The sequence below is a fragment of the Zingiber officinale genome, chromosome 6A, assembly GCF_018446385.1.
Source record: "Zingiber officinale cultivar Zhangliang chromosome 6A, Zo_v1.1, whole genome shotgun sequence".
NCBI lineage: Eukaryota > Viridiplantae > Streptophyta > Magnoliopsida > Zingiberales > Zingiberaceae > Zingiber > Zingiber officinale.
The window spans coordinates 105,869,016-105,879,012 of record NC_055997.1 but is presented as its reverse complement, the minus strand read 5'-3'; positions in this window follow the sequence as shown (position 1 = coordinate 105,879,012).

Below are 9,997 nucleotides of genomic sequence, written 5' to 3'. Positions count from 1 at the left end.
GATCGAGAGGACGAAGAACTCTCTTGGAATCGAGCCTTGGTCAGCCGCCGGAGACGTGCCCTAGGTTGGCTTCGTTTCCGCCCGAGAGGAGAACAGCGCCGCTCGCGTCGGGAGAGAAAGGGAGAGGGAAAGGATTCGGGAAAAAGAAAAACTTAATTCTTTTCTTATAACTAGGGTTTCAATCATCACATATATATATATCTCGCACCCTTACCTTTTCACGAAATACTCACGGAAGAGTTGGTTGGCTGCGGTTTTGACCAAGTCAAAAGCCCCGGGTTCAATTCTCGGCTGCTACCTCTTTTCTTCCTTTTATTTCTATTAACTACTATTGCTTATATATTTTTCGCTTCCCTTCTTATTAATAAAGCCCGCTGGCCCAGTTGGTTGGCTGCATTCTGCTTCAGGCGCGACTCGCGGGTTCGAATCCCAGCTGCAACCATTTTATTTCCTATTATTCTCTGTTTCCTAACTACTGCTTTAATAGAATTTTTCTCCTTCCATAATAACAAATGACTGCTAGCACACTTGGTTAACTCAGTTTTAACCAAATCCCAAGTCGCAGCTTCGATTCCTCATCCGCGCACTTTTATTTTCAATTTATTTAAACATTCCTAAATACTGCTTATATATACTTCGCTCCATATAAGGTTAACAAAAATCGTGTAGCTCAGCTGGTCGGCTGCATCCGGTTAGAACCTGGTTCGGGTCCGAGGTCTTGGGTTTAAAACCCGGCTTTAACATATATATATATATTTTTTTTATTTTTTATTTTTAAACTTCTTCCTCTTGGTAAAAATACCAAACGAACTCCAAAAATAGCATAAAAATACTCTAAAAATTTCTAAAAATCTCTAGAATTTTTCTATAGCATTTCTAAATATTTTTGAATTATTTTTGGGACTCAAAATGAGGAAATTTGGGTCGTTACAGCTACCATGTGTTCTTTTAAATTAAACTTGGATCGCCTGCGGAACTTAACACGTTTGATCCAAAGTTTAATCTATTTGTTCTTTTTGGTTTAGACTTGGATCTCCTGCGGAACTTAACACGTTTGATCCAAATCACCTAGATTATTAATTCCATTAAATATTAATTTCCAAAATTGGCTTCCAGGACTGCATGGCGAGGCACATGGCCTTCTTGGATATGAGAACAACCACTACCGCCTAGACAAAGCCTTTTAAGGAAAGCTAATATTTAATTTTCTTAAATAACTTTAGGTCAACCGAAAAGAACAATCAAATCACAAGGAAAAGAAAAAAAACAAAATAACACAACATCGAAAACAAATTCGAAATACTAGAATCGCATGCCTCTTGTATTTGGTATTTTTACATGGAGATAAAACTAACATGATGCGGAAAACTATATTAGTTATACCTTACTTAGTAGATAATGACCTCTTGATCTTCTACCGTATTCCTCTTCTAATCTCGGACGTTGTGTGGGCAACGATCTTCCGAGATGAGAACCACCATGCACCTTCTTCTTCCTTCTAGGTTTCGGCCACCATAAGCTCCTCCAAATATGAAGAGGTTCGGCCACCACCAAGCTCCAAGGGATGCTAGAAATATCACCTCCTTTTCTCTTCTTCTTCTTCAAGCAAGATCTGGCCACCACAAGGACTCCAAGGAAGAGATGAGATTCGGCCAAAAGATGGAGAAGAGAGAAGGAGGAGGGGCCGACCACACCAAGGAAGAAAAGAGAGGAAGAAAAATAGAATAGAGGTTGTACTCTTGAAGGCTCCTCTACCTCTTCTTTTATAATCCTTGGTCTTGGCAAATAAGGAAATTTTAATAAAAACTTCCTTAATCCTTTTGCCATGAAAAGGAAAATTTATTTAATTAAAAATAATTTTATTTTCATTATTTCAATGGCCGGCCACATTAAAATCTCCAAGCAAATAAAAATTTTAAACACAAATTAAAACTTCCTTATTTGCTTCCGGAAATTTAAAAAAAATTTCCAATACTTTTTTGTCCCTTCATGGTGGGTTATAAAAAGGAATTTTATAAATTAAAATATCTCTTTAAACTTGTGGATGATTTATAAACAAGGAAAACTTAAAATCTTCCTTTTAAAAATATATCTCCACGACAAGAAAGATTTTAATTAAAACTTATTCTCCTCTTAATTCCATGTTGACACATCAGCAAACTTCTCATGTTGATTTAAATTTGCAAGCAAAACCAAGCAAAAACATGAACAAAGCTTTCTCACGTTTTAAGCAACTCATGTTGACTTAATTGCCAAGCATAAAACGTAAATTGCTTCTCATGTTGATAAGCAACACCAACATAAGTTGATGTTCTGTTCACGTTGATTTTAACAATGTGAAGCTTACTTAGATAGCAACATCAACTACATGAATTAGAAGATGGGCTTAGATGGATACAAGACTTTATATAGAGGCTACGATAGGGACCGAGAGGAGAAATTGATTTTGGTCTCCCGATAAAATTAAGCATCCTGTGTTCGCCCCGAACACACAACTTAATTTTATCAATAATAATTCATTCAACTAGAGAACTATTATTGAACTACCGCACCAATCCCAAATTACATTTTGGGCTCCTTCTTATTATGAGTGTGTTAGTCTCCCTGTGTTTAAGATAACAAATGTCCACTAATTAAGTAAGTTACTGACAACTCACTTAATTAATATCTAGCTCCAAGAGTAGTACCACTCAACTTCATCGTCATGTCGGACTAAGTCCACCTGCAGGGTTTAACATGACAATCCTTATGAGCTCCTCTTGGGGGCATTCTCAACCTAGATCACTAGGACACAGTTTCCTTCTATAATCAACAACACACACTATAAGTGATATCATTTCCCAACTTATCGGGCTTATTGATTTATCGAACTAAATCTCACCCATTGATAAATTAAAGAAATAAATATCAAATATATGTGCTTGTTATTATATTAGGATTAAGAGCACACACTTCCATAATAACTGAGGTCTTTGTTCCTTCATAAAATCAGTATAAAAGGAACGACCTCAAATGGTCCTACTCAATACACTCTAAGTGTACTAGTGTAATTATATAGTTAAGATAAACTAATACCTAATTACACTACGATCTTCCAATGGTTTGTTCCTGTAACGACCACCCTTCTTACTACTACTACTTGTAGGACCGTTAGATTCGATAGAGGGGGGGGGGGGTGAATATCGATTCGAAAATATCGAGTATAAGCGCAGCGGAAAAGTAAAGTAGACACAGGGTTTTTTACTTCGTTCGGAGCCTGTGACGACTCCTACTCGAAGGCCCGTACTCCTTGAGTACTTTCGTTGGGCAATTCACTAGCAATTCGAATAATTACAATTTAAGTACAAAAAGATGCTAATGAAAAGAAAAACAAAGCTGTACCGATAGACAAGGAATTTAAAAGAGCGGGAACATGTCGTCGGAGCTTTGTGAGCATCGTTGGAGCGCAGAGCAGCAGAGCGAGTAATCTCAGAGTTCTCAGATGTGAAAGATGATCATGAAGCTCCTGCCTGGGGCTTCTTTTATATGTTGCTCCGGGCGCCTGGATTCCTTCCGGGCGCCTGGAATGTGACGTAGCTGCTCAAACCGAGATGCTCCACATGGTGACGACTTGGCCTGGATATAATTTGCTTTCCGGGCGCCCGGATCCCCTTCGGGCGCCCGGACCACCTTGTTCCAGAAAACTCCCTTTTCCTGCAAAACAAAGTTAGTCCGAGGCAATATATATCCTGCAAAAATAGATTGTTAGCACATTTATGAATTATCACAAATAGTATGACTTAGATTCCGTATTTCCGAGACCGGAATCTAGTCACGATCTCGACTTAGACATCCAAAATGGATCTAAGCCGGATCGACGCCTAATGTTCCCTTCCCGGGAACGCGTCCTCACAGTCACTCCCCTCTAGTGACTTACCTCACTTACCTGCCAGACGTCCGGTCAGCTCTTCGACCCGTCTGGACTTCTTGCCAGCTATCCGGTCAGCCCGTCGACCTAGCTGGACTTCTTGCCAAGCGCCCGGTCAGCCCGTCGACCCGCTTGGACTTCTTGCCAGCTATCCGGTCAGCCCGTCGACCTAGCTGGACTTCGTGCCAGACAACCGGTCAGCCCGTCGACCTGTCTGGACTTATCCTGCACACTCGATCAAAGTGTCAGACAACAACAAAACTAACTTAACCTATTTGTCATTCATCAAAACCTAGGTTAGACTGTTAGTGCTACTCGCACCAACAATCTCCCCCTTTTTGATGGAATGACAACCTGGTTAAGTTAGTGAAATGAATAAAACAGGTACATGGTAGTTAGTTTTAGTGTTTTCAATTTGATTTAGCTAACTTAACCACCTAACCCTCCCCCTTTGGCATTCATCAAAAATAGACAAGGGTAAACAAGCATAGTGTAGAGTTACTGTAAAGATTTGTTAATTTAAGACACATCTTTTGGAAAATATCTAAGTTTGATTCAAAAATTCAAAGATACTGATAAACGTATAATTTTTAAAACCAAGTTAAAAAGATAGTCAAGTTGACTTGGGGGAGTCAAGTTTAAATTTTAAAAAGTATAAGTTTAAAATTTGATTTTTCAAAACAAAGCAAGAATTAAACAAGTAAAATTAATTTTTCAAGAAGTAAAATTTTAGCCAAAATAATTTTGTTAAGGCTAATTTGATAAAAGCTAAGTTTGGAAAGTTTAATTTTCAAGCATATGTTACAAAACTGAATAAGTTTAAATTTGCAATATTCAACTTTTAAAATCAGGTTTAAAAATTACGTGGGATTAAACTTCCAAGTTTTTCAAACACTTAGTTAATTTTAACTTTTTGAAAACTGGTGTTTAAAAATAAGTTAGTTTTAAAATAAATGTACAAAAGCATTTTTAAACACACAAAATTTTAATTAATTTCTCCCCCTGAACTTGATACTTAAAATTAAACAGCTGTCTAACCAATTAGGTACTAACTAACTATCAGAAGATAGTAGCTTTCACTTGATTAGTCAGATTAAGGTGATTATAAGCAGTCAATGTTTGACTTGACTGATGATCTTAATCTGATTACTGTCTGATTTGTATTTAACGTCCAGACTTATGCTGATGCACTGAAATAAGCATCTTAAGTCTAGACAGTTGGCCTACGCATCTCACCCCTTTCTATGTTTGTCAAACACAAGCAAGGTAAGCCTAAGGTGTTGGTGAGATGCTCAAAAACTAGTCCTATGGGTACATGCTTTCTAGGGATTCAAAACTAGTCTAAGGCCAAAACTGTTTTTGAAAATCTAAAAATGGAAAGTTTTGAAAACAAACAAGTTTAACTTATAATTTGAAAACAATTATTTTTGGAAACAATTTTGAAAAAAAATCCTAGTCTATTAAGCACATCCCTAATTTTCGACGTAAGTTGCTAAATTCACTTTCAGGGAGTGGCTTTGTGAAAATGTCAGCTAAATTTGATTTGGACTCAATGTATTTGAGTTCAATATCACCTTTAGTAACATGATCCCTGATAAAGTGGTGTCTAATTTCAATATATTTGGTTCTTGAATAATGCACAGGGTTCTTGGTTAAGTTAATTGAACTTATATTGTCAATTAATACTTTTACATTTGTGATATTTAAGTTGAAATCTTTTAGAGTATGCATCATCCATAATAATTGTGCAACACATTCGCCTATAGCTATGTATTCTGACTCAGTTGTAGATAGAGCAACACAATATTGCTTTCTACTAAACCAGCTGACAAGTGATGAACCTAATAGTTGGCATCCACCACTTGTGCTTTTGCGGTCTAATTTACATCCAGCATAATCTGAGTCAGAATACCCTATTAGTTCAAAATTATTTTTCCTAGGATACCAAATTCCTACATTTGTTGTTCCCTTAAGATATCTAAAAATTCTTTTAACTTGTGTCAAATGGGATTCCTTAGCACAAGTTTGGTATCTAGCACACATACTAACTGCAAATAAAATATCAGGTCGGCTTGCAGTTAAGTACAGTAGACTACCTATTGCACTCCTATAATATTTTAAATCAATTGGTTTTCCATTTGGGTCACTGTCTAAGATTGTGTTTACTGCCATAGGTGTTTTTATTTCTTTTGTATTTTCCATTCTGAATTTTTTAAGTAAGTCTTTAGTGTATTTATGTTGATAAATATAATTTCCTTCATTTGTTTGTTTGATTTGTAATCCTAAGAAATAAGTTAATTTTCCTACTAAGCTCATTTCAAATTCTTTTTCCATTAGATTAATAAATTCTTCTAAAAATTTTGAATTTGTTGAACCAAATATTATATCATCTACGTATATTTGTGCAATAAATATGTCTGTATTTAATGATTTAACAAACAAGGTTGGGTCAATTTGACCTTGGTTGAATCCTTTAGATGTTAAGTATGATGTTAGCCTTTCATACCATGCCCTGGGTGCTTGTTTAAGTCCATATAATGCTTTCTTTAACTTAAAAACATAATTAGGGTGTTCTAGACTTTCAAACCCAGGAGGCTGACCTACATAAACTTCTTCTTTAATTAGTCCATTAAGAAAGACAGACTTAACATCCATTTGGTATAGTTTAAATCCCTTGTGGGCTGCATAACTTAGTAGCATTCTAATGGATTCTAATCTGGCTACTGGGGCATAGGTTTCATCATAGTCAAGTCCTTCAACCTGACTAAACCCTTTGGCAACTAGCCTAGATTTATTTCTAGTAATTTCCCCAGTTTCACTTAATTTGTTTCTGAATACCCATTTTGTTTCTATTATTTTCTTATTCTTAGGTGGTGGTACTAGGTCCCAAACTTCATTACGCTCAAATTGGGCTAGTTCTTCTTGCATAGCTATAATCCAATCTGGGTCTAGTAGGGATTCATCCACAATTTTGGGTTCAATTTTTGAAATTAGAGAAATTTGACTTAGGTTTCTAAAGGATGATCTGGTTTGAATTCTCAAGTCTGGGTCACCAATTATTTGATCAGTTGGGTGATTTGGGTTAACCCTTATTGTTCTAGGGGGTTGACTCTCTTGATGTTGTTCCTCTTCTTCACAGTCTAGGGTTTGATTGGTTTCTTCAGAATTATTAATTTCAGTAGGTTGAAGTTGAGTTTGTCCTTGGGTTTCTTCAAATTTTACATTTGTGGTTTCCTCGATTTTTAGTGTAATTTTATTATATATTCTGTAACCCATACTGTTTAGAGAATATCCTACAAAAATTCCATTTTCTATCTTAGAGGCGAATTTTCCTAAATGTTCTCTAGTATTTAGGATGAAGGCTAGACACCCAAATACCTTAAAATATTTTATGTTAGGTTGTTTGTTATAAAATATTTCAAAGAAGGTTTTATTATGTCTTTTATTTAATGTTGTTCTATTTTGCACATAGTAGCTTCTGCCCAGAAATATTTAGGTATGTTATATTCATTTAACATAGTTCTAGAGGCTTCTAGTAAGGTTCTATTTTTTCTTTCTACAATTCCATTTTGTTGGAGGGTTTTAGGACATGAGAATTCGTGATGGTAGCCATTTTCAAGACAGAATTTGTTAAAATTATGATTTTTAAATTCTCCCCCATTGTCACTTCTAATTCTTTTAATTTTATGACCTTTTTCATTTGTTTGCAAAAGTTTGTAAAGATTTCAAAAGTTTCATCTTTATGTTTTAAGAATTTTACCCAAGTAAACCTAGAATAATCATCTATTATGACTAAACAGTATAAGTTTTCATTTATGGATTTGACTCCATGGGAGTCAAAAAGATCTAAGTGTAGAAGTTCTAATATTGAGTTGGTTTGTGGCTGATTTATTGGTTTGTGAGTGGATTTAGTTTGTTTACCTTGTTGACAAGCATTACATATGGTTGAATCTATGTTAGGTAATTTTGGTAAGCCTCTCACTAGTCCATTTAATTTGCTTATATTTCTAAAGTTGGTGTGAGACATTCTTCTATGCCATAACTATGTTTCTTCTTTTTGTGTTAAATAACACTTAATGGAAGAAGTGGTTAAGTTGATGGCATAGATGTTGTCTTTTCTAAAACCTTTTAGGCTTATGGTAGGATTATCTAGATGTTTAATTAAACACTCTGTGGATAGAAATTTGACCTTATACCTAGTATCACATAATTGACTTATAATCAGAAGATTATATTTAAAATTTTCAACAAGTAAAACATTTGTAATTATAAAGTCTATTTTTAATTCAATATTACCTATACCAATTACCTTGAGTTTGCCATTGTTTCCAAAGGCAACTGTTCCTAAGCTTTTGTAAGTGAGTTGAGTGAACTTGGTGTGATCTCCAATCATATGTTTGGAGCAACCACTGTCCAAAATCCACTTTGTTTCCTACAGTGAGTAGGATTTAAAGTTAGTCTTTTTATTTTTGAGCAGACATTATTTAAGTTAAGTTTTTAAAATTAAAGTGAGTTTTAAGTTTGAAATTGAAATTAATTTTTAAGTGTAAAATTAAAAATTTGAAATTAATTTTTAAGTTTTAAAATTAAAATTTTAAAACTAATTTTTAAGTTTAAAATTAAAGTTTTGAAATTAATTTTTAAGTTTGAAATTAATTTTTTAAGTTTTAAAATTAAAATTTGAAATTAATTTTTAAGTTTAAAAGTAAAATTTTGAAATTAATTTTTAAGTTTAAAATTAAAATTTTGAAATTAATTTTTTTAAGTTTAAAATTAAAATTTTGAAATTAATTTTTAAGTTTAAAAGTAAAATTTTGAAATTAATTTTTAAAATTAAAATTAATTTTTAAGTTTAAAATTAAAATTTTGAAATTAATTTTTAAGTTTAAAATTAAAATTTTGAAATTAATTTTTAAAATTAAAATTAATTTTTAAGTTTAAAATTAAAATTTTGAAATTAATTTTTAAATTTAGAATTAAAATTTTGAAATTAATTTTTAAGTTTAAAAGTAAAATTTTGAAATTAATTTTTAAAATTAAAATTAATTTTTAAGTTTAAAATTAAAATTTTGAAATTAATTTTTAAGTTTAAAATTAAAATTTTGAAATTAATTTTTAAAATTAAAATTAATTTTTAAGTTTAAAATTAAAATTTTGAAATTAATTTTTAAGTTTAAAATTAAAATTTTGAAATTAATTTTTTAAGTTTAAAATTAAAATTTTGAAATTAATTTTTAAAATTACTTTTTTAGTTTAAAATTAAAATTTTGAAATTAATTTTTAAAATTAAAATTAATTTTTAAGTTTAAAATTAAAATTTTGAAAATTTAAGCCTTATTCATCTCACCCGATCTATATTATCAATCAGGGAATCCTATGATTTTGTGAGATGAAATTGTATTGTTAATTATGGAGTTTTGGTTTAACTTGTGTTATATTCAGATTTAGCTTTGGTTTCCACAAATAGACAATTTTCGGATAAACTTCTAAGCTTGGTGAGTCACATGGACGTCATTAGAAGTAACCAACCTTTCGAGGTTTTCCGAATAGTCCTATCCACGGAGCTTAGTACTAAATCCTGGTCTAACTGGTTAGGATTCATTTAAGGGTAGCTTCGGTCAGTTCCACTTGGCCAAATGCACCAGATCGAAACCATATCTTTCTAGACATGCGATGCCCAAGTTTCCCTAACGTACTATCATCCAAAAACTTCACCAGTACCATGATTCAAGTTAAACTTGGTCTCTAATCCTAGTTACCCTGCCGGGTTAGTTTGTTTTAGGTTACCCTGTCGGGTAAGTTAGTTTTGGAGGTGCCAGCTATTCTGGAGCCTCCCCCTGAATTATTGACCATTAATTTAAATTTTAGTTTTAGGTTTGTGTCGATTCCTTTTATAGTTATAGTTAACTTGGTGATAATTTTGTTGATTTTTAAAGTGTTTAGATTTTGAATTTGATTTAGGTTTGTATTTTGGATTTTGGTTTGGTTTATTCGATTTTATATAATGTATTTTTTCTTTCGGTATATAATATTGATTGAGTCCTATTTGCGTGGTTAAGCACGCTTTCGGAACCCAAGCTAGATTGGTTG